Raw genomic sequence first — 6,953 nt, forward strand, 5'->3', positions numbered from 1 at the left:
AATTTTGTACTATGCTTATTTTCCATTATACTGGTAATCATATTTCATAAAAAGGTGAAACAGTACATTATACTAACATACACACACATGTGTGTGAGTGTGTGTTATTTTGTGTGTCTGTGTGTAAAGCTAAAAGCCCAGTGTGTGTTAAGCGGGGCCACGGAGTTTTATGGTCACTCGATGGAGGGACACTAGATTCTGATTCTTTAGTTATGGCAACCCTAACTTTACTACTTTTTAAGGAAAGAATGTCGCCAGATACAGATACTTCAACTTCATGAAGGTAACAAAACGGCTGCCAATTATTGACACAGACTTCAGGTTTACGAGCAAGTACTTTACTGGTATCGTCAGTTACATTGCCATATTATCTTCACGCGCGGTACCCTTTAGTAAACCCAAAGTATATTATGAGAAGCAGCAGAAAATACCTAAGAAGATGCAGTAAATTCACCATTATCGCTTACTAACCCACGCGAAGAGAGATCAGGCTGTACCTACCAGCGAAGACTCAAAATCACACGCGCCTTTCCATCGCCATTACCAGACAGTGTAAAAGTCGACAAGGCAGATTTTCGAGGAGGGTCCCCACCCAGCCACCCTGGCACCGAGACAAGGAGGATGACTCCATAAACCTGGCAGATGAGCAGTCAAGGCTACAGGGCAAGAAACCCCCTTTGTAATTAGGGCCCATTGGTACATGACAAGGCGATTTCGAGTCGGGGTCTTTTAACTGAGAGGGCAGTCGTGTCCTCCTCACACATCCTGCGGTGAATCACATCTCGCTCTGACGCAGAACATTTATTAGCTCCTTCCCAGCATTGCGTCACACGACACGCTGCTATGCGTGTGGTGGGCTGAATAGCATAATGTGGTAATAACGGTAAAACAATAGTTAAGGTTTTTGTTACTAATTGTTATATCGTTCTTGTTACTTTTTGTGAATTCGGTTTCTATTGTTATTAGTATTATACTTATTCCCCTTTTATATTACCATCACAATTTTTTTTCACTTCTCTTCCTAATCTCCCTCTTTTATTACATTATCCAAACGCCCTTATCCTAAACATTGGATAGAGTAGAGGTGAATGACGTCACTCGATAAATCCACAATGTTACGGTAAGACGTTTTAGTTGATGTCCTTGTCAATAACCAACAGGTGTAAAATTCCAATTATAAATTAAAAAACCATCTAAACAGAATTAAAGTGAGCTTTATTTTTATTTTTATATATAATATTTGCTAACGAGGAAAAAATTATGCAATTAGTCTTTGTCACTGTCATTAGCTATCCATTTACTCATCCATATCATCAGCGTTATTGCTTCAGGTCGTTTGTGTAGCACTGTACCGGCTCCTTGATTCGAGCCAAAGAAAAAAAAAAATGTTTATATAGAAGAAACTTACACGGAATATAACGATTTTCCACGCGCGGTTGCGAGAATCTAACCTAAGAAATCATCCATCAAGTATATAAGAAAACCTGCTATCGATTCTTACGCCTCTTTCATGTCGGAAGCATCGAACTTTCGGGGGGAAAACAACAATGGAGAAAAATTTTTAAATTTTAAATTTGAAAAGATAAAAATAAATAATAATGATAAATAAAAACAGCTGATAAATAAAAACAGCATGCATGTGAACTTTGTCTGGCACCCGCTGAAGGAAGAATGATTAGCTAATACATGTTACTGCACACTAATATCATTAAGAATCTTAAAATTGTAACCGATGATGTCAGTATGTGTATATGCACTGCAAATGAATAACTGCATTATATTATAAGATGAATTATAATATTGTGTGTGGTGTGTGTATATATAAATATATATATTATACTTATAACAAACACCTCATACGATTGTTCTGTGTGTACATATAATATATATATATATATATATATTATATGTAAATGTAAATTATAGATGTAGTTTATATGTAGGTATGTGCGTAAGTGTGGTATATATTATATATAATTATATATATATATAAATATATAGTAGGTAATGGTACGTATGTTATATGCGTATATAATAGTGAAATATAATAAAAAAAATATAATAGATTAGATATGGATTAAATGCATTCAACTATAAAATAACTATAATATATATATAGCCATATATATAAAATATGACTGTATATATACATATATTAATTTTTATGTATAATAATATGAATGTATAATAGAATCAAGGATAATATAAATATGTAATAGATAGATTTTTGTATGTAACAGTATACATATATTATTTATAAATGTGTGTGTATTATGTATGTTTGTGTATTTATATATGAATATATATAAAAATAATATATAATAAATATATATAAATATATATATATATTTAAAAAAAAAAATTATATTGGGATATATGTAATGGTATGTATAATTGTGTAAATCCATGTGTGTGCGTGGGTTAAACACAATACAAATATGAATGTGTTTTTTGCAATTGGTGTATACAGTTGTCTATCACTGGCTATGGGAACATTCATTTCCTTAGTCCTAAACATCATCTCGGATCACCCCCAGCTCTCCTTTGCTCTTTCTCCTCGTGCGAGGTGATCAAAGACTCACTTCTATGGATATCGTCCGGGCGGAGAATAGGTGCAGTTTGTAACCAGTGGGGGGATCCTTGTAGAGATGAAGACCCGGCCAAATCCACGCTGGTTAGCTTTTTAGCGTAATTCGTGTTCCACCCTCAACAAGATCTGTCATGAATTGTATGCAAGAGAGAAGAACCTCTCTTACTCATTTCCTTTCTCACGCTCTAACACATCCCTCTTTCAGGGCCCGAAAAGTAGTACATACATCTAGTCCTGGATGAAATCCTAAGAGTCACTAGAATCGCTAACTCAAACCTACTTAGTCCCTCGGCACCATCTCCTTTGTTTTTTATTTTTCTCTCTGTTCTCCTCTCAGCGTCTCTCGTCAGTTCAGCATAATGCGCCCATGAGGGCACAGGTAGTGTGGTAGCAACGAGTACTACATCGAGTAACTCGCAGGATGGGGAAAGATCGGGGATGGAACAACGCAGCTCTAACTTCCAGTCCGGACACGACCTCACGATTCCCGTTTTTTTCTCTTTTATTCCCCCCTCCCTCTCTCACACTTAGCCACTCCATCATCCTAGAAGGATGCTCAATCTGAACCCCCCCCATTCTCCAATTGCCCGCTTCGATCTCTCATATCTCGCATGGAACCATCACCAGCTCGACACACTCCCCCCGAAAGGCCCTCAAGCCGGTCGTCATATCAATTCGTCCCTCCTCTCACTCAGCCCCCTCTCCCCGTAATCATCGTTCATCTCGGACGCATCGTGCCTACTCTCACACTCTCCTTTCTCTCGTTCCGTTCGACATGTGCCACGGACTCCATCCTTCTTCAGAATAGTATTCTTTGCCCTACCCTCTGTTCCCCCCTCCCCCTCCCCTTTCCTCTTTGCTCTACTTCATTTAGTTTTTTTCACTCGAACTCTCTCATCTCTCGAAACCATATCTTCTCCGTATCTCTCCTCTCACTCTCTCTCTCTCTCACTGTCTCTGTGCATTCTCATCTCTGTCTCTGTCCATTCCTCCTCCTCTGGACTCTCTCGATTCCCTCCTCTCTCCAAATGTCTACTCTCTGTCGTGCAGATCCTCTTAGCGTCGTCGATCCTCCTCACCCGCGTCTCCCTCCCCGTGGAGTCCCTCCAGGATCTCCATCTCTCTCAATCTCTCTCACCCTCGCTACTCTCTCATCAGTTTTCCCCCATTCCCCCCCCCCCCCCCCCCTATCCCTTTTAGAATTTCCCTTTATTAATATTTTTTCTCTCCTCCTCATATCGACACTCTTCTCTCCCATCATCTCTCTTCCACTTCATCTCCTGAGATCATTTTCCAATTCTCGTTCAGTCTCCTCTCTCCAAACTGCAGGCTACGAGCGATAACAAGCATCATACGAGTCACTCGCCCAAATCTCCTACACCGTCACCACCGACAACCAATCACCGTCCAGCGCGGACCATGCGCACTAGCTCCTCATCCATTCTCATCTCTCTCTCTCTCTCCTCTCGTCTCTCCACTCTCTCGCCATCTCTCACTCGTCCGTCACACTCCTCTCTCTCTTTCTCTCTTCTTCTCTCACTTCTGTCTCTGTCCTCTGACAATCTCTCTCTGTCCTCTCTCTAGGATCTCTCTCATTCTCTCTTCATTCTCTCGTCTCTCATCTCTTCTGTTTCGGTTTAAGATATATCCCAGAACATGCAACACGGGATACTCCACGTTCCCTATCCTATCATATACCGTCATCCTTTCCCTCATTTCGTCGAACTCTCATCTGTCTCTCCCGCTCTCTCAGTCTCTCACTCACTCTCTCATCCACACATCCTTCGTCTCGAGAGGTATCGCTCCTCCATCTCTCTCTCTCTCAACCACGCTCATCTCTCTGTCTCGTTGGTCATTCTCTCTCTGTCTCTTCGGCTCTCTCTCTCTCACTCTCTCTCTCTTATCTGCTTCCTCTCCTCTCAATTCTCTCTCATTCTCTCCAATCCTCTCTCCTCCTTCCCCCCCTCAACCAACTCGAATAAGAGTCTGTATTCGCAGTCATAAGGACTTCCTCGGGCTCACTCCAGGTTTTTACTCTCTCACTTCGACAGTCACACACGTCGCAAACTCGAAAGAAACACAAAGAGAACAGTATCCTTCCGGAAAATCACTCTCACTCACCACCTCCCTCACTACATCTCATCACTCTCTCTATCTTCATCTCTGTCATTCTCTCTCTGTCTGCGTCACATATATCTCTCTTCTCTTTCTCATTCTCTCGTCTCCAGAACTATAGCTGTCTGACGTGCTCGTCTCTCTCGGCTCTCACGACATCATCACACTCCTCTCTCTCCTCCAACTCTCTTTTCTCTCTCTCATTCTTTCTTTCTGCTTTCTTTTTTTTTCTCTCGGGGTCTCCTCTCTCTCTCTCCTCTCCGGCCCCTTCCCTCTTTCTTCTTCCTCTTTTCTCTTGGGGTCCCCTTCCCCCAAACTCCTCCCTTCCCCTCTCTCTCTCTCACTCTCTCTCTCTTTCCTCCATGCGCCCTGTCTCGTTCCCTCCCACTCCCCCCTTCCTCTCTCCCAAAAATCCCTCATCCCCTCTCCTTTTCCCCCCCTCCCCTCTCTCGTTGTCCCATCTCCCCTCGTCTCCTCCTCTCGGCTCTAATGCCCTCCAAAAACTCTCGGTCTCTCTAAACTAGTCCTGGCCTTCTCCTCTTCTCCCCCTCTGTCCCCCTTCTCGACCCTCCCGCTCTCCCTCCTCCCTCTCCTCTCTCCTCTCCTTTTCGCTCTCTCCCCTTCCGCTTCTCACTCTTCCCTCTCTCTCTCTCTCTTCTCTCTCTCTCCCCCCTCCTTCTCTGCATTCCTTCACCTCCCCATCTCTCTTTCTCTCTCCTGTCTCTCTTTTCTCTCTTCTCATCTCTCCATCTCTCTCGTTCTCTTGGTTACATTTTCTCTGATAATTACTTCCCTTATATGGTGTTATTTGATCTCAAGAATCACGATGACTTAACCAAGTGCTGACCTCCGTCTTGAGAGCCTGAACTTATTTTTTTTTATTATATTTCGTTGCAAGAAAAACTTTCTACCAAGTCCTTTGAGAGGTCGTTGCGTCTTCGCACCGGTGTATAGCCAAGGTTGGTAAACACCAGGTAACCTTAAGGAAAGCTGAGAGGGGTCTGGCTAAGGTGTTGAGCAGCACCTTGGGCACGGGAGGAAGGTGGTGGTGTAGTGTAACTGGGGCAAGATTTGAAGGCCTCTGAAGGTACATAGAGGGTATTTAATGCTGCTAGTTTTAGTTCATGAAGCACATTCTGCGCTTACGGAAAGAGGGCAAGCTGTGAACACACACACACATACACACACACGCACATACACACACACACACACACACACACACACACACACACACACATACATACACATACACACACCGCAGAGAGAGAGAGAGAGGGAGACGGAAGGGTGAAAGAGCAGGTCTTTTTCCCTCAAAGATACTTGTTCGAACTTAGACACAACATACCGATATCTCGAGAATGCTGAATCACTGAGTCGCAAAAGTTCATCTGCAATCTCATTTAAAGTTCCCAGATTTCTAGGATGTATCGAGGCTATTTTGTTCAAGGATGCGGGAGAAATATTTTTGAACGCCGCGTAATACTGCAGTGTTCCACCTCTAGAATGTGGCTGATATAGAGAGTCATGTTTTGCTACCTTGTTTGCTGTACCGGAATGTCAGCGTACCGTCATCGGTATTAGCTTTAGTCTTTAGGGATATAATAAAACCATTTGTTCTGCAACAAAACCCAGTTGATTTCTTTATTGCTGTGGACGACTTGCGAAAAGCTCTTGTTCCTTCCCATGTATAAAAACAAATTAAGAAAGTGAAGACAGAGTTTTGAGCAGATTTTTGGTAGATTTTTATAGCGGACAGCCAGGATGGTGATCATTACGTTTCCCTTTCATGGGTTACGTTAGTTTAAGCAGTTCTCTTGTGTCATTCCACAAAATGGATAGTATTTGTCTCCTAAAAAATAGCCACGGATCTTGTGAGGTTTTGATAAGGCTGGCATCTCCCATTTTTTCGACGTGTGGGCCATCCATATATGGACTTTAGCCGCACGTTCTTTAGGGAAATATTCTGAAGAAAGACCTAAAACCTTATTATCAAAAGTCCGCTGAAGGGATTTGTAAGCAGCCGGAGCTAAAACCAAATAAAAATAATGCAGTGACCTAAGGAATCATAAACTAGGTCGAGTTTCACCGACGCAAAAATTTTGCGGAAGCGGCGTCTCCGTGGCGTGTGCAGCTGTCAATTTTTAGGTCACGGGTTCAATAGCAAGCCGCGGGTGTTAGCTGAGTAAAGAACGGTAGTATTCTACAAAACAAAACAGCTCCAAAAAGGCGTTAATTTGTTACAACCCAC

This window comes from Penaeus chinensis, chromosome 20 (genome assembly GCF_019202785.1).
Source record: "Penaeus chinensis breed Huanghai No. 1 chromosome 20, ASM1920278v2, whole genome shotgun sequence".
Classification (NCBI taxonomy): domain Eukaryota; kingdom Metazoa; phylum Arthropoda; class Malacostraca; order Decapoda; family Penaeidae; genus Penaeus; species Penaeus chinensis.